The sequence below is a fragment of the Scyliorhinus torazame genome, chromosome 2 (assembly GCF_047496885.1).
Source record: "Scyliorhinus torazame isolate Kashiwa2021f chromosome 2, sScyTor2.1, whole genome shotgun sequence".
NCBI lineage: Eukaryota > Metazoa > Chordata > Chondrichthyes > Carcharhiniformes > Scyliorhinidae > Scyliorhinus > Scyliorhinus torazame.
The window spans coordinates 108,769,665-108,788,525 of NC_092708.1; the positions used below are offsets into that span (position 1 = coordinate 108,769,665).

The following is an 18,861-nucleotide window of genomic DNA, read 5'->3' on the forward strand; positions in this document are numbered from 1 at the left end:
AAAAGTAATAATTGTATCAGAACATTCCCATATTCACAGCACCCTTCACTAAATCCAAGCAGAGACATCATTTTCAGAAACCAGGGGCGAGATTCTCCGACCCCCCGCCGGGTCGGAGAATCGCTGGGGGCTGGCGTAAATCACGCCCCCGCCGGTTGCCGAATTCTCCACCACCGGATATTTGGCGGGGGCGGGAATCGCGCCACGCCGGTTGCCCCCCCGCGCGCGATTCTCCGGCCCGGATGGGCCGAAGTCCCGCCACTAAAATGCCTGTCCCGCCGGCGTAAATTAAACCACCTACCTTACCGGCGGGACAAGGCGGCGCGGGCAGGCTCCGTGGTCCTGGGGGGGTTGGGCCCCGGGGGGGTGCCTCCACGGTGGCCTGGCCCACGATTGGGGCCCACCGAACCGCGGGCGGGCCTGTGCCGTGGAGGCACTCTTTCCTTTCCGCCTTCGCCACGGTCTCCACCATGGCGGAGGCGGAAAAGACTCCCTCCACTGCGCATGCGCGGGAATGCCGTGAGCGGCCACTGACGCTCGCGCGCATGCGCCGCCCGGAGATGTCATTTCCGCGCCAGCTGGCGGGGCACCAAAGGCCTTTTCCGCCAGCTGGCGGGGCGGAAATTCGTCCGGAGCCGGCCTAGCCCCTCAAGGTTGGGGCTCGGCCCCCAAAGATGCGGAGCATCCCGCACCTTTGTTGCGGCGCGATGCCCGACTGATTTGCGCCATTTTGGGAGCCAGTCGGCGGACATTGCGCCGATACCGGAGAATTTTGCCCCTGAGCTTTTTAGAAGGCTCATGCAATTATGGGATATTTTCAGAAATCTGAGCTTTTTACAAGGCTCATGCAATTATGGGATATCATCCACTTTAGAATGTTTCTGACAATATAAAATGATGGCCACATATTCACTTGTGCAAAAATAGAGCATAAAAGAAATAAACAGGGACATTTTATATTTTAAGGGGACAAAATGGTGAAGATGCTAAATAAGCTTCCATTTTTAAGAAAGAAGACTGCACTGCAAGAATGACTGAGAAGAATGTGGTAATAAGTAACTGACTGTAAAGTACTTTTGGAGTTGAGAAAGGCATTATAAATGTAAGTCTCCAACTTTTTCCCATTTTAAACAATTAAATAGCTTTACGTTTCCAATTTCATTTACATCACTCTGCTTAATGGCTTATCAGTTGCTAAATTCAGCAAATCACTTTTTAGTTCACCCCACTCATTAGCCACGGTCCTCCGGAAAGATGTCTAAGTGTGGTAGAGAGCAGGAACTAGCATGACATTCCCAGCGCTCAGCCAGCAACGCTATTCAACGTTAATTGATCCACTTCACGAGGCCCCACAGGCTTCTCACTGCAAATGAAGGCGTGCCAGCCTATTCACTGGCAACTCGCTCGCAAGCCCCCCGCTAACAAGATCGAGCAGCACTGAGGCAGCACATGCTCAGCCAACCCCAGTCAGCTCGCAACATTGGTGCCGAAGAGATCAGCTGCAAAATTCGGCGATGCGGACTTGGGGAGGCTCCTAGATGCAGTGGAGGCCAGGAGAGATGTTCTGTTCCCCCGAGGGTCCTGGAATGTGAGGCACAGGGCAGACAATGCTGCCTGGGGTGAGATGGCAGCGGCTGTAAGCTCCAGGAGTGTAACCAGGAAGCCTTCAGTGCCAAAAAAGGTCTACGACCTACAACAGACAGCACAACTATGTAGACACCAACACAGCCCCCTCTTCCCGTGAGACCTTTCCCCCTCCACGGGAGCATCCACGCCAGCACAAACTCTCCATGCGGCCCCATGCCCTCCCTCCAACACCCTCCCATCAACCCTCCCTCTCCCTTCAACGCTCCCTAACCCTTCCTTCACAACCCCCTTCCACCGCTGTGGACCACGTGCGTGACTAACGATGCCCTCTCTGTTTCTCCTCAGGAATAACAATTGCCGAGAGAGGGCCCAGACTGGCGGTGGGGTGCTGGACTTAAAAATCCTCACCTCCTTTGAGGAGCGTGCCCTGGAGGCGACTGGGATGGCCGAGGACAGATCGGTCACCCACGGGGAGGTTGGTGGAAGCTGCAGAGGTGAGGAACCACCTGACCCCCACCCAGAGGACCTGTCAAAGTTGAGTTGTTATTCCCATACTGACTGACCCATCCCTCCACTGACCACTTTTCCATTCTCCTACAGATCCTGCAGCCGATGGTGCCAGCCCATCATGGGTGGGCCCCTCTTCAGCCTCCCAGGAGACCACATCAGAGGGCAGCTCAGATAAAGCACAATGAAGGTTCCACAGCTATCATCCCCACCCTCCACCAGCGCAGCTACAAACACCTCGGTGGAAAATGTTAGTGGACAGGCTTGGGGCACAATCTAGTGAGCACCACACAGCTGCTAATGCACATCAGATGGCGGCAGGAACCCTCAAATAAGACAGCAGTCGGAGGGCTGCTGGATCCCAGGACCCAGCTGGGTCCTAGCCTGATACTGAGCCTCTGGTACAGAGTTACCCGGAGCTGATGGAGACATTAGGGTGCAGTCAGGACATTCAGAGGGAGATGTCAGCAACACACCAGCAGTCCATAGCCAATTGGAGGAGTCCCAGAGGCTACATGCACAGGAGATGTCGCCAGCAATGCGTGGCACTGAGGCCAGCACTGCTAGGGTAGCGACTGCAGTGGAGAGCATGATGCATGATGTCAGCACCATTAGTGGAGGTGTCCTAGGCGTGGCACAGTCGGTGACAGCCATGGTTGAGGGCCTCGGTAGAACGTCCAACGCGCTGGGGGACGTGACCCAGTACCAGGCTGACCTTGATGAGGTTCTGCTGGACATGTCCCGCTCTCAGATGGGAATGGCCGAGGCGCTGTGGAGCTTGTCCCAGTCGCAGTTGGGACAAGGTGCTGCAGAGAATGGCCCAATCACTGAAGAGCATTGCCAAGGGCGTCGACACAACAGTGATGTGTTGGATGCTCTGGATCTGTGGAACACATACAGGCCACCAACACTTAAAATAGTGCAACACTATTTTATTAAGTCAGAAACTGTTGAACATACTTTCACTGTGGGTTAACACAATATTAGATTGAACTTTAGTTCAATCTATGCCTTGTCCGAACCAGTCTATGCACTCAGCACATGGTGAAGATCTGTGCTGTAAGCTGCAAGCTCTGTCCTTCTGAGAGGCTGCATCCCGAATGAGCGGGAACTCTGATACTCCCTGTCTTTATAGTGCGTGTGCTGTAACTGGTGATTGGCTGCGGTGTTGTGTGTGTTGATTGGTCCCGCTGTGTGTCCATCAGTGTGTGTGTATCTGCACCATGATATACTGGTGTATATTATGACAAACAGTACAGGCATTGGGGAGCCACAAGGGCTGGCAGAGCCAGATGATGCATCCGGGGCTCAAACCAGCTGCCCCTCCATCCCCAGATGAACCCCAGGGCCCTACAGGCATCAATCGGGAGGAGGGAGTGCTGGGTGCCAACCCGGACCCATCCCATGGAGGGGCGATGCTGTGCATGTGCCGCCAAAAAGTGTGCTGGGGTCCTCCGGCCCCACACAGCACCCCCCCCCCCCAAAGGACACCTGCCAGGGGCATCAAAGGCCACGGGATGAGGTAAGCAGCTGGCTTCCTCTATCTCAGATGTGCATCCCGGAGAGACACCTAGACATAATGGTAGAGCTAGGAAGGCCAAGCACACCGTGGATCACTGAGGGCACCCGCGTGGGAGGGCGGTGGATGGCACCATCGGGAGAGTGGTGAATCGTTCAACGCTAAACACCCTTGAGCACAACCAGTATGGCAGCTCTGTCACTTTCTTCCGCAATGCAAGCCGACCTCCAAACCCTTGGCCCATCTCTCCAGGCATCTCTCCACTCACCCCCGGGCATACCACGTACAGGTTATGGGTGTGAGCCAGCAATCAGCAGACAGGCAGGGTCAGACTATGACATAGATTATCATCACCCCGCTGCGCTCGACAGTGATCCGCTGTCAGTGTTGAGACAGTCCCAGCACCCATTTTTCGGATGTTGGCTGCTGTGTGTGTGGTGTTGCCTCCTGCAGTATTCAGACACAGTGTCCAGGCTCACGATCTGATGGGACGCTGGGCAATGACTCCCGCATGCTACATGGCCTACCCACCCACAGGAATCCACGTGGGTTGTGTGAAGTGCTCACTTAACCACGATTGCCAATTTTCTATTAGCAATAGCCTTCAGCTGCACGGCCAGAGGCCTCGGCAGTCAATGGGGGTTATAGGTGGTCGATGGGGCAGACGGATTGGAACAAGTGTTGCCCCCGTAGCAGATACACATGATCCACATGTGATTGCCTCTCCCCCCCCCCCAGCGCCTCCCCCCCACTCTTTCATGGCGGCTCACCCCTGCAGAGGATCCTTCATCCCTGTCATGATATTCAAACACACACATCATGATAGACACACCAACAGACAAATCAGAACACACAACACCACAACCAATGACAGAGAGATATAAAAGCACAGACACGACCCCTGGTGGTCAGTAAGAGCTGCAGAGGAGAACCAGGACACAGCTATTGCCAAAGACACTCAGGGAGACAGCACGTGCAGAGTATCCAGAACGAACTGTATTATAAGAGTTATAATAAAATAGAGTTGTACCACATACAACTGTGTTGGCTCATCTGTGCACCAGAGCACCCAACACCACATGGTACAGGAGTGGATCGATACCTGCCGGCATACCTCAGTGTACACAGACAACCAGCAGTGCCCAGGCATGATGTACGAGCTCCCGGTTCCGCAGGCGCTCCAGTGCGACGGCGACCTCCACGAAAACTGGCGGCGATTCCGGCAAATGTTCGAGTTGTTCCTGGCGGCAGCTGAACTCAAGGACCTGGATGATAAGGAAAAAATTGAATTTCTCCTCATCGTCGCCGGTGCAAGGGCAAGAGCAATGTTCAGAAGGTTCAGGTTCTTCAGGAGGCAGCAAAGGCACGATTACCAGGCAGTCATGGGCAAATTCGCCAAGTACTGTGAAGAATACGCAATCCAATGGGGACTTAAAGGTAAGAAAAGCTGCAGTACTCACCTCGTGGCTGGGATCCCGGAGCCCGAAATCCCGGGCCTGAGAAAAGGCTGGGTCGAGGTCGGCGGCCATCTTGCTAACGGTATAACGCTAGCACAGTTGCGCGAGAAGTGCGCAGAACCGGAAGTTTCGTTTGCGCATGCGCGAGATGGTGCGCATGCGCAGTTAAGAAAACGGCCATCGGTAAAGGAACAGCGATCTGAGCATGCGCAGTCGCTTCCTACGTGCTACATACCGAGCGTCAGGATGTCAGAGGCCCAAGACTGGATCAATTTAAAAAGGAAATGTCCCAAATCCAATTTAAAAGGGAAACGTCCCAAATCAAAAAAACAAAAATCTGTTAAAGCTGTAAAACAACCTTCCTTCACCTGGAATGACAGCACAGTGCCGCAAATTGACCCAGGAGATGAATTTAACCTCCGAAGAACCCTCCGACAAGCAGTTACCTACGCACAAGCCGATGATTCCGACCTTGAATACTTCGATGACGATTTTTACAGTGTTTCCGGACCTCGCGAGCCCAATGATAGCTCCGTGGTCCTATATGACTATGACTCGGACGAACCTTTCGTGTTGCACATTGGCGGCCCCCATATTGAATCCGACGCAGATGCGGATTCATTTTTCGGATTTGAGGATCTTCAACCCAGCAGATATGACGTTCCAACTTATCAGTACCGGATGATGCTGCAGCCTGACATTACCAGACAGGGAGCGGTGCAAGCACACGGAGAGTGCCCTGCTGCCACACAGAACGTGGTCCACATCCCGCTCAACGTTCCCGACTCTATGAAAGAAGACATGCAAGACTCCAGAGTGCAGTCCTCACATGAACAAGAAGTGACTCCAGTGTCACAAGTCTCCACAGAGAGCTCGTGGACAGCCTCCACGATAGAAGCAACGCAAGACTCCAGAGCGCAGTCCTTGCACGAACAAGAAGTGACTCCAGTGTCACAAGCCTCCACAGAGAGCTCGTGGACGGACTCCACGATGGAAGGAACGCAAGACTCCAAAGCGCAGTCCTTGCAGGAACAAGACCATGAGGGTCTAGCAACCTCTCCTGACCAACCAGCGGCAGACGATGCAAGTCTGCCATGCTCCCGTGAACAGCAAGAAGGCTATAACAGCCTACCATGCTCCACTACACAGCAGCATGACCATGACGGTCTCTCATGCTACAATAAAGGGCACAGCGCTGAAGACTGTTCAAGCCCAACTGAAGACAAGCCAAAGGAATCGCCTCGTCCAAGCCCGAAGAAAAAAGGTTTATGCGCTGACCTTCAGGATCATTGTAGCCGAACAGAGATTAATAATGCAGCACGGCCACAGAAGGATGCTGAGGATTTGCTAACGAAATTAATTGAATGTTTAACTTGCAAGGAGCAGACTGAGCATTGCCAGTGTTTTAGTACAGATCGAAAAAATGGACAAGACATTGATCCTCAGGTAATGGAAATAACACAACCTGAATCATATCTACAGCAGGGACAAATGTCTCCCTTCAACACAATGCCGCAAAATCCCAACTTCGGAGACCAGCAGTTAGTCAGTAATGACTCTTCAAACCTGGAGGGGAACATTAATTGCATTGAACCTATACACACTCCACTGATTATTGAGCAGAACATTGGAGCAAGAATCCTGAGGACACCGACATCGAGTAGCCAGATAACGAATTTAAAACCCACAGCAGTTTCAAGTGAACCAAGTGTGCTTTCCACTAATGATGAAGATGCAGATAAGGTCGACCCGATTATCCATTGTACCACACTAACCCCAGTGATTAAGCAGTTATGTATGGGGAGTATAATGTGGGCAATTGAGAACAGTAAAAGAGAGACTGTGACCATGCCAGTCCCAGCAAAATCAGACCCAGAGACCATGAAGGCATGTACATCAAACAAAGTTACATATGAGGTACCTGAGAAGAAAAGTGAAACGGAATGTTATTTGGAAAATGGTACAATGTCGATAGAAACAGTGGATCCTATATTCGAGACCATACATATGGGAGAATTTGGGGGTAATAAACAAGGTTCTGCAATGTCTGGGGGAAGATTTAAAGTTCCAAAGAAGAAAAGCCCAAATGAAGGACAATGGCAAGACAATGACAGTCCACCGACATGGTGTGCACCACCAGATGAAAACTCTGACAATTTACCCAACCCTAGTGAACAGCAAGCTGCTAATGACGATCTATCCACGGGATGTGAGACGAGTGACGACAGCATCCCACTTCCCATGCAAAAGGTGCAAGGTGACAGACCTCGCCTAGTGCGTACCGAGGCACTCAACGATCACGGTGGGACCACTGACGACTGCGGTGGCGGCGCACCGCTTCCACCCTCGATGGCTCGAGCCTCTCCACTGGTTGGTGCATTCCTGCATGTTCCGACTCCAGAAGTGCAGCTTCAGGGAATCTCGGCTGCCTCCAGTGAACCTGTTGGGACTCCGGACGGGGGGCATCGACGGAAGGCAGACCGGACTCCAGATGGGGAGCAGCCAAGCGCCGACTCTGATCTGCGCACACCAGACCTTGCTCCCGACGGGCGGTGTCGCGGCCTCGGTGATGGCACGCTCAGGGTGACGGCAGATGCCACGGCGACAGGGAATGGATCGCGTGGCAGTCCCACTGGGTCAGCAGTGGCAACCAGCACCGGCGGTCCAAGATGGACACACCAACTCGTGCCATCGCCAGACGTTGATGCGAGCAACAATTCTCTCTCCAAGGCGACATGCTTCGACGTTTCTCTGCGGAGTCGCCCTTCCGGCACAGCAGGTGGCCGGAACCAGCGTACACGGTCTTGGCCAACTTCCACATCTGGCACAGTCATCGCCTTGCATGATATTAGTGATGGTGCTACTTCGATGGCAACGACCCATCGGCTACAAGATGCCGTCCACCACAAACATAAAAAGAAAACAGACTCCACCTTGTTCCTGGCATGCAGGGCGGATGGATTGGTGCGTAGGCGCAATCAGCGGGCTTTGTGCCGCCTTCCACGCTCGCAACTGCACCGTACGCACACGCCGGATCCTCCACTGGTTCCCAAGGATGACTTCGTGGAGATGCCACGGATCATGCCCCTTCCATCGCCACCAGAACCAAACCACAGCCAGGGCACCACTAACAAAGATGTTGAATGTTATATTTGCAAGAATGAAAAAAACCAAGCACTGCATGAAGTACAACAAATGGTAAAGTAGAGACTTCGGCAACAGCATCACCTCCAACAGTCCAAGGTGAACCAGTGTGACCCCAAATCTCCACAGCTGAACCGGCTTGAGGACCAGCCCATTCTTGAGGCGGTCACCCATTAGACTGGACTTATAACGCTGTTAATACGTTCAAAAAGTCAAACACTTCTGTATTATAACCTGTTGTTGTTTATTGTTCCAGATATCGTCTGACCGGACCAATGTTCAAGTTTTTATTTTCTCTCGCATCCAAGTTTTGTTATGGTACAACCTTGTTAGTGTGACGCACCCGACATCGCCCCATGTAAATAGTTACGTCATAAACACACGCTGTACACAACACAAACGCACACTCTTAGATGCACTCACGACACAATTATATTTATAACCACGTAGGCACTTGTCTTTGTAAAAAGGGGGGATGTCATGATATTCAAACACACACATCATGATAGACACACCAACAGACAAATCAGAACACACAACACCACAACCAATGACAGAGAGATATAAAAGCACAGACACGACCCCTGGTGGTCAGTAAGAGCTGCAGAGGAGAACCAGGACACAGCTATTGCCAAAGACACTCAGGGAGACAGCACGTGCAGAGTATCCAGAACGAACTGTATTATAAGAGTTATAATAAAATAGAGTTGTACCACATACAACTGTGTTGGCTCATCTGTGCACCAGAGCACCCAACACCACAATCCCCAGCCGGGGTTCCCCAGCCGAGTATCTCCCAACCCCGCGGCAAGTATTGGGGTGGCAAGTCCAGCACCCACGGGCACTTGGCTTGTGAGCAAAGATGGCTACTCACCTTCTCTGCTCCCCACAGAAGTCCTTCTGTCAGGTTCACATTTTTCAAAAATGGCGCTAATCGGTGCCAGTGTGACCACTTGCTGGGGAGGCCGCTGAATGAAGGGAGACCGTTGGATATGGGGTGGCTCTCGTTAATTGTATGGAAATGGGGCTTAAGTGGTGATAATTGGTTTCTCACCATGCTGCTGCGAGATCCCGATTTTACCTAGGGGAGTGGGCCGGTTGCATCACAAACTGTTTGGCACCTGGCGTGGTTCTTGCTTTTGACCTCTCCTGCTGTACACCGGCCTCGTTTTGCTCGAGTGAGAGCACAAGGAGGCCGGAGAATCGCATCCATTGTTTTTCTTTATCCATTTTCCATCGGTCTTTTGATTTCTTTGCAATGACATCTGTCCAGCCTGAAGCAGATGACATATGTAACACCTCTCAGTTTGTCAGTTCACTGTTGCTTCTGAGATAACTGGTGCTCTTTCTGAAGGAGGTGGGAGCTCAAGTGCTTTCTCTTAACAGAGAGAAGCAGACTGAGCATGTATGTAGCTTTGCCAATGGTATCAAGTCTCGCAAGGGTACAGGATGCTCGTGAAAGCATATGCTTGGCTTTCCGTGCACTGTATCCCGATGCTGACATGTATCAAAACCACTTGAAGAAGGAGCAGTTGTCCTCGCTGCTGTCAAAGGTGCTTTAATTCTGCGAAGTCTGCTGCTCTCTCCACTGCATCACACCAGACTGGCTGCTAAGCGACAAGAGCCATCTACTTTACACCTGGCTCATGACTCCACTCTACAGTCTAATCACATGCGCACAATGAGAGCCATATGGCCAAGTAAAACATCACACAGCAGATGATTGGGATACTTAAGCAATAGTTTCACTGCCTAGACCACACTGGAGGAATCTGAAGTAGTCACTGTAGTGTATTCCGATTCGCTGGTTTGCTGTAACCTCCACAACTTGACCATCATGAGGGCGAACATACAGCAAACAGCTCAGGAGCAGGAGGAGCTGAAGGAGGAGGAGGAGCAACTAAAAGAGGATGATGAGCTAAAGAGGAGGAGGAGGGAGCGGAGAGGAGCTGCAAGAGGAGGAGAAAGAGGAAGGGAGGAGGCTATCGGCACATCCACATTCTGGCCGGGCTATCCTTGATCGTCTATTCAACTATGGATCCACGGAATACAACCTTAAATCTCCAGTATACAACAGTGCCATACCTTACCATTCCTCAGTTACAGAATATCAGAGTGCACTCTCGGTCACAATCCTGAAGTAAAAGCCAGCGTAAAATAACCATTCTGCAACACTTTTATCCAATAAAACATCTGGGGCTGGATTCTCTGTTCCTGCGGCTATGTGCTGATGCCAACGAAGGATCCGTGGAATTCCACTATGGAAGATTTGGTGCCACCCCCGCACCGATGCCACTACTGCTAAGGGGCTAGCACCGGCGCTGAGTGAAACACCCGTGGAACACGCGTAAAATGGTGGGAGAATTAGCGGTGGGATCCGTGCTGGGCACACGCAGGGCTGACAAGCTGCAGCCATGCATACAATTACACCCCCACACACGCACCGATAGCGCTCGAAAAGATGGCGCCGGTTGTTCTGGACCACGTATCCATCCACCCCGACCCACAGCCCACATCCCGGCCAGCCCTACTACTACCCCCAGCTCTTGACAGATGCCCCTCCGGCTAAAGACATGACTGTCGGCGAAGTATGGCGGTGCTGGACACTCTCTCCACAGCCACCACGCCAGGCTCACGACTGTTGAGACCACACGTGGCCCGCCCCGTCGGAAACTCGGTCCATCGGAGGCGGACCATTGCAGTTGGGCCCGATAATGAGAAGAGAACGTGGTCGCAACTATGCACAGTGCGCATCGCAATGACAACGATTTGGAAAGGGTGGGGCACCACGATTCGGCATCAAATCGGCCGTGATTTCGGCGTCGGGAGATAATCTCCACCCGATCGCCATTGCCCATTTCGGCATCAGCCAACAGAGAATCCCGCCCCTAATATTCTATACAAAACTCAACTAATCACCCTTGCAGATTCCCTTATTGCCAGTCCTGTTGATTCCTTTGCTTGACCCAGTGTTCCTATCCAATGCTAACCCACTGATTCCAGCAGTATTGGTAGAAAGCTGCTGACTTCCATTATAGGAGACGACAGATAGTGTTACAATACACCCTGGAGCAGCTCTGGGCCAAAACCCAACTTCAGCATAAACTGCATCATCTGTGTTGACCAGCTGACAGGTAACTTCAGGGACAATTAACGGAATGCCAGTGGGATGTGAGGGGTGGAAATAAATGTCACCACCCTAAGCGAGCACAGCAAGTTCATGTTCCAGGAGGGCAGAGTTCAGCTATCCCACAGATTGGTGAACAGTCTGCAAAACCGTTTCAGCTTTGTTATCTGCAGTCGTGCTGGCAACAGTCTGGGCCTGTATGGCTAGAAGCTGAGATTTCATGACATCAATCTGAGTTTCCACTGCAGCAGTCAAATCTTGAATGGCTTCTACTTGCGCTGCAATGCTGATTAAATAATCAATAATCAGATGCTGCATCACGGGAGGGTCTATAAGTTTGACCTGGAATTGTCAACAATTCCATGTTGGAAAGGATGGGTTGCAAGGTCTGCATAAAGCCTTGTGCCAAATTGGAGCCAGACTCCTCCATGCTCCTCGACAGTGACAATGCATGTGTGATCTGACCCTCCAGCGAGCTGATACCTGTTCTATCCTTTCGCCATGCCCTGCTGAGCCCACCTGTAGCTCACCACATGCAGTTTCTGCCCCCAAGCCATCATCTAAAGTTCATGCAATCTCAATGTCTGAGATGCTGCTGAACACTTGTGCTCCACAACTTGTTGCACCCCAAAGCAACTACAACACTGGCATCTACCCAGCAATGTGGAAAATTGCCCAGGTGTGTCCTGTGCACAAGAAACAGAACAAATCCAACTCAGCCAACTACTGCCCTATCAGTCTGCTTGCTGCCACTGACTTTCAGGTGTGTCCGACTCGAAAGCCTCCTGGCTCCCCAAGAGAAGATCTCACTCTTCCTGCCCACCTCCAGTGGGACAACAGAAATCCCAGGAGTGTGCCCTCTGTCCTCATGCACCATTTCCAAAGCTCACTCTGCTGAAAGACTCTTCTTAGAGCCAGTTCTAGAGGCTTTTCAAGTCGAGAGCTGTTCGAGGCTGTCTTTAAATATTCCAGACTAATGAAAAGTAATGCTGGGCCTGCATAAACTTAAATTTAAGATTCTTGTTGACAAGTGGTACCATTCAGCCATGCATTTAGCCTGTTCGTAGCCCATGGTGCAAGTAATGAGCATTTGTCAATGGAATATTCAGGGACCATATTAACATGGAAATTGTTGTATCATACAGGCAGTTAACCTGCCTCTATCAAATATCTTAGGCATTATTTTATCAAAGACATTAGGCAGTTTATCTTGTATTTATCATTGCCTCCAACAAAACAATAAATTTGAAGCAAATGCATTAAGCAATCATATAATAACATTCCTCACAACACTCTCCAAGCTATGAGCATTAAATACAAACTGTTCTTTTTATTATTTTGTCATTAAAAATTTCAAGTGATTCTGCAGTGAATTAAATTTTTATCACTGCAATACTGCTGGTTTATGGAACATCTTAAAGGAAGAAAGCATTTTAGGAAGAGGATTTCAAATAAAGGGGCCTTGGCAGACGAATGTACGGATATCAGTGATCAGTCATAGAGGTCTACAGTACAGAAAAAAGGGCCCTTCAGTCCATCGTGTCTGCCCCAGTCAAAATTACCCACCTAAGAATTCTAATCCCATTTTCCAGCACTTGGCCATAGCAATTGGCCTCTCCTCCTCCTCCCTTTTCTTCCCATGTACTTAACGATCTGTTGAGCTACTCGCAGAAAAATACTTTTCACTGTACCTCGGTACACGTGACAATAAACAAATCCAATCCAATCCAATCGCACATCTAAATACTTAAGTGTTAGGAGGGTCTCCAGCTCCACCACTCTTTCAAGCAGTGAGCTCCCACCACCTTTTGTGTGAAAAGGTTTTTTTCTCACATCCCTTCTAAACCTCCTGCTCCTTACCTTAAATCTATACTCCCTGGTCATTGATCCCTCCACCAAGGGGAAAAGATTCTTCCTGTCTCCTCTATCTCTGCTCCTCTACATTTTATACATCTCAATCATATCTCTCCTCAGTATCCAAGGAAACAACCCCAGTCTATCCAGTTCTCTTCATAACTGAAACTGTCTAACCCAGGCAATATCGTGGTTAATCTCCACTGCACTCTTTCCAGGGCAATGTGGATTCCAGAACTTCACACAATACTCTAGCTGTGGACTAACCAACATTACATACAGTTCCAGCTTAATTTCCCTGCCCTTAAAGTATATGCCTTGGCTAATAAAGGCAAGTATACCATATGCCTTCTTAACTAATTTAGCCACTCACCCTGCTATGTTAAAGGACTGGTGTACATGCACACCAAAGTCCCGCTGATCCTCAATGCTTCCCTGAGTCCTACCATTCATCATATATTCCTTTGCCTTGTTTGTTCTGCCCAAGTGCATCACCTCACACTTATCCAGATTGAATTCCATTTGCAACTGGTGAGCCCATCTGACCAGCCTGTCTATATCCTCCTGTAATCAAAGGCTATCCTCCTCACTATTTACCACCTCACCGATTTTTCGTATCAGCCGCGAATGTACTGATCAACCCTACTACATTCAAATCTAAATCACTGATATAGACCACAAACAGCAAGGGTCCCGACACTGATCTCTGCGGACCCCACTGAACACAGGCTTCCAGTCAGAAAAACACCCTTCAACCATCACCCTCTGATTCCTGCCAATCAGCCAATTCTGGATCCCATTTTCCAAAGTTCTTTGGATCCCATGGGCTCTTACCTACGCTATCAGTCTCGCATGTAGTACCTTCTAAAAAGCCTTGCTGAAGGCCATGTAGACTATGCCAAATGCACTGCCCTCATCTACACACTTGGTCAACTCTTCAAAAAATTAAATCAAATTGGTCAGGCATGACCTTCACTTAACAAAACTATGCTGACTGTTCTCCAGATGCAGATTAATTCTGCCTCTCAGAATTGCTTCCAATAGTTTTCCCACCACTGAGGTTAGACTGACTGACCTGTAGTTTCCTGGTTTATCCCTTCCTCCCTCCTTGAATAATGATACCACATTGGCTATCCTCCAGTCCTCCAGCAACTTTCCTGTGGCCAGAGAGGAATTGAAAATTATTGCCAGCGGCTTTGCTATTGTTAAGGGGCTGGTTTAGCTCACTGGGCTAAATCGCTGGCTTTTAAAGCAGACCAAGGCAGGCCAGCAGCACGGTTCAATTCCCGTACCAACCTCCCCGAACAGGCGCCGGAATGTGGCGACTAGGGGCTTTTCACAGTAACTTCATTGAAGCCTACTTGTGACAATAAGCGATTTTCATTTCATTTCATTTCCTCCCTCGCTTCACTCAACAGTCTGGGACATATTTCATCTGACCCTGGAGATTTATATTCTTTTAAGCCTACCACTGCACTCAGACTGAAACCCCAACATTTTAGTTTATTTTAAGACTGTGCAGAAAGAAAGATTCGCTCCAGGAGTGGCTGCATGACAAATAGGGATTTGATATTTCGAAAAGAAACCTTTATTATGAATACAATATTAAACGTTTTAACTTCACACCCAGAAAGAACAGCTTACAATTACCCCTTAAAACAACTATACAATTTCCCGTTCAACAACAAGAAAAGAAACATACAGCTCTCAATCCAGCTTAAAATTAACAATGCCCTGTCGAAATGAAGCATGACATCCTAACATTTATGTTCAAATCCTCTTTGTAGTAAAGAATACCATTCTTAATTACATGCTGTACCTGCATACTACCTTTTTGAGACTCACGAACTAGGACACCTAGATCCCTCTGCACCTCGGAATTCTGCAGTTGTTCTCCATTTAAGTAATACTCTGCTTTTTAAATTATTCCTGGTAAAGTGACCAACTTCACATTTTACCACATTATACTCCATCTACTAGATTTTGCTTGCTCATTCAAACTATCTGTATCCAACTGAAAACTCCATGGGTGGGATTCTCCGTTGCTCGATACCAAAAAAGGGAATATGGCGAAGAATGGCTCCCAACGCCGAAATCGCGGCAGGCGCCGGTTTGATGGCGGGTCGCGATGCTCCACCTCCTCCAAATCGGCATCATCAGGATGCGTGGCGCGCAGTTGCAATCCCGTTGGAATGTCATTAGCGGGCCTACCTGCGATGCTCCAGCTCCGATGGGCCGAGTTCCCGACGACGCGGGCCATGTGTGGTCTCAGCAGTCGTGCAGCTGGCATAGAAAGAAAGAGGGCGTGCGGGCAGTGTCAGACTCAGCCGAGTTCCGTGTCGCTGGCTGGGGGGCTTCAGCCAGTGCTGGGAGCAGTGGGGGGATTGGCCAGGAGGTGGGCTGTGAGTCGGGGAGGGCGGATATGCGGTCCAGCACAGCGGTGCCATCATTTTGGCACGATTGGTGCGTTTGTGAAGGGTGTAGGTGTACCCCTCACCGGTAGTGGAATTAATGTGGGTTTTGCGCCGATATTTGCGTTGTGAAACTCCACAGAACCTCCATCGGCATCAGCGCTTAGTTGCAGGAACGGAGAATATCTCCCCCCCCCCCCCGATGCCAAAATCACGGCAGGCACCGGTCTGATGCCAGGTCGCTCGTCCTCAAGACGTGCACGCGGGCAGTCACAACCACGGGGCAGCACGGTAGCATTGTGGATAGCACAATTGCTTCACAGCTCCAGGGTCCCAGGCTCGATTCTGGCTTGGGTCAGTGTCTGTGCGGAGTCTGCACATCCTCCCCGTGTGTGCGTGGGTTTCCTCCGGGTGCTCCGGTTTCCTCCCACAGTCCAAAGATGTGCAGGTTAGGTGGATTGGCCATGATAAATTGCCCTTAGTGTCCAAAATTGCCCTTAGTGTTGGGTGGGGTTGCTGGGTTATGGAGATAGGGTGGAGGTGTTGACCTTGGGTAGGGTGCTCTTTTCAAGAGCCGGTGCAGACTCGATGGGCCGAATGGCCTCCTTCTGCACTGTAAATTCTATGATAAATCCATGAAACCCCAATAATTATCGGGTCCCACCTCAGATGGGCTGACGGTGTGGGCCACGTGTGGTCTCAGCAGGTGTGAGCCTGGCACAGCAGCTGCGGAGAGAGACAGAAAGAGAGGGCGTGGACCACCATACTCCGCCGAGAGCCACTGACCGGGGGGCATCTGCCAGGGCTGGGGGAAGTAATGAGAGGTAGTCAAGAGGTGGATGGTGGGGTTGGGGTGGACGGGTATGCGCTCGGTGAGTGTGGGTGTAGGCGTTCACGTGGCTGCAGCTTGTCAGCCCAGCTCATGTCCAGCACGGACCCGGCAATTCTCCCACTGTTTTTCATGCGTTCCATGGGTGTTTTGAACGGCGCTGCTGCTAGTCCCTAACCTGTACCGGAATCGGTGCGGGTGTGGCGCCGATTTTCCCATTATGAAACACCACGGATCCTCCATCGGCGTCAGCACTTAGGCACAAGAACAGAGAATCCAGCCCCTTATGTCTTCACAACATATTTTTCTAGCTATCTTTGTGTCGTCTGCAAATTTAGCAATCATGCCTTCGGTCCCCTCATCTATGTCATTGATATAAACTGTAAAAATTTGAGGCCCCAGCACAGACCCTTGCAGGACTCCACTCATCACATCCTGCCAATTAAAGGCCCATTTATACATACTCTCTGTTTTGTGCCAGCAAGCCTGTAATCGGTCCACGGAGGCAGAAGTCCTGTCACCAGAATTCCTTTTATTTACAAACCCAAAGCTGAAGAAACATGACCATTCAGTCTGCACCAGGAGTCCAGAGGATCTGACACACCCTGTTATATTCACATAAAGGGGTTCCCTGATTCGGCCAATAAATCAGGGAACTCGTATTCTAATTGGCCAATCTCAAAGACCTGGCCGAAGTCATTACACCCTTCCCCCTTCGTGACTCATTGGTCTCCTGCTCCACGGTCCTTGGTATGCTGGTTTGAGTCAGCTCCGGAGGAGGAAACAAATCTGAGGCCCTGTAACTCATGGTCCAGGTGTTTCTTTGTTACATATTTTCCCACATGTATCTCATACGACACAGGTCCTGCCCTGGCCTTGGCGGTTCCTGCTACCCATGTGGGGCCATTCGCATAATTTCTGACCCATACATTTTCACCCGTATTGAACTGCCTTTCTCGGCGAGTGTTGTTGTGTCCCCTGCATTGGGCCTCTTGGTGTCGCGCTATTCTGCCACCTAAATTTGGGTCCGGACTCGTCTGCCCATGTGTAGCTCTGCCGGTGCTATTCCCGTTGTGGCGTGTGGGGTTGTTCTGTAGTCAAACAGCCAGCGCAACAGTTTGGTGTCCAATGATGCTACTGACTGTTTCTTCAACCCGACTTTTAAGGTCTGGACGGCTCTCTCCGCCAAACCATTCGATACCGGGTGGTATGGTGCTGTCCTTATGTGCCGAATGCCATTCGACTTCATAAATTTTGTGAAGTCCTTTTTGTGAAACCGATCTATTATCCTAAACTAACACCTCCGGGATACCATGAGTTGCGAACGAGGTGTGGAGTTTTTCCAATGGCAGTTGTTGAATTTGCAGAGTTCATTTTGTAGGCGTCCAGCCATTTAGAATGGGCGTCTACTATTATAAAAAACATTGAACCCATAAACGGGCCTGCAAAATCGACATGAAGTCAATGGTCTACCTGGCCATTCCCATGGGTGCAGCGGGGCTGCCGGTGGCACCTTCTGCTCTTGTTGGCATTCTTGGCACCGACCTACCAATGCCACTATGTCTGTGACCAGGCCCGGCCACCAGACATAGCTTCTGGCCAGCATCTTCATATTTTGAGACTCCAGGGTGCCCATGACGTAGTTCAGCCAGTATGGCTCGACGGCCTTGACTTGGAACTATTACTCAAGCCCCTCATAGCAGGATCCCGTCTTCCACGGTGATCTGCTCCCTTCTGCTCCAGTAAGGGTGGAATTCCACCTGGACCGGTCTTTCCATCTCCCCAGTTAGCACCATGTGTTTTATTTTTGATAAAACCGGGTCCCTTTGGGTCCATAAACGAATGTTTTGTGCGGCCACTGGAAGGGTGTCCAGGAAATGTAACATCATTACCGTTTCCTCTATTTGGGTTACTAATGGCGGGCGAAAGGCTACAGGAGCTGCCGTCAGTCTGGACCTAATTTTCCCTTGCTTGGGAGGGCTTCTGCGAGTGGGCCTGGTTAACCTAGTTTCCACGTCGTTCCTGAGGGTGGCTATGCAGTTGCCTATTCCCCAGCGGTAGTCCCCTTAATTCAGTTTCACTGGTATGGGCGTCTACCTCCATCGGAGTACCCTGTAACTCATGCGCTCTGCTTGCCGCTTTTTCTAAGCCAGCTGCAATGCTTGTTTGCAATCCAGCTCAGCCTCTGTGAACAGACATTTCTGTATTGCTAAATTATTTATTCCACATACCAAATGTGGTCTCGGAGCATCTCATTTAGCATCAGGCCAAATTCGCAAGCCTCTGCTTATCACCTTAATCTTGTTAGAAAGTGTGTAACTGACTCCCCAGTGTTTCAGAATGCTGAGTAAAACCGGTACCTTTGCAGGATCAGAGGTGGCTTAGGATCATAGTACTCTTTTACCAAGTCCGTCAATTCCTGGAAC

The 18,861-nt window shown here is 50.4% G+C and overlaps 1 protein-coding gene across 2 annotated transcripts in view; it reads right to left on the minus strand.

Moving 5' to 3' along the window:
• Positions 1-18,861, minus strand: part of galnt13 (polypeptide N-acetylgalactosaminyltransferase 13) — a 777,028-nt gene that overhangs the window by 520,033 nt on the left and 238,134 nt on the right. The gene's annotated exons all lie outside the window — the stretch shown is intronic.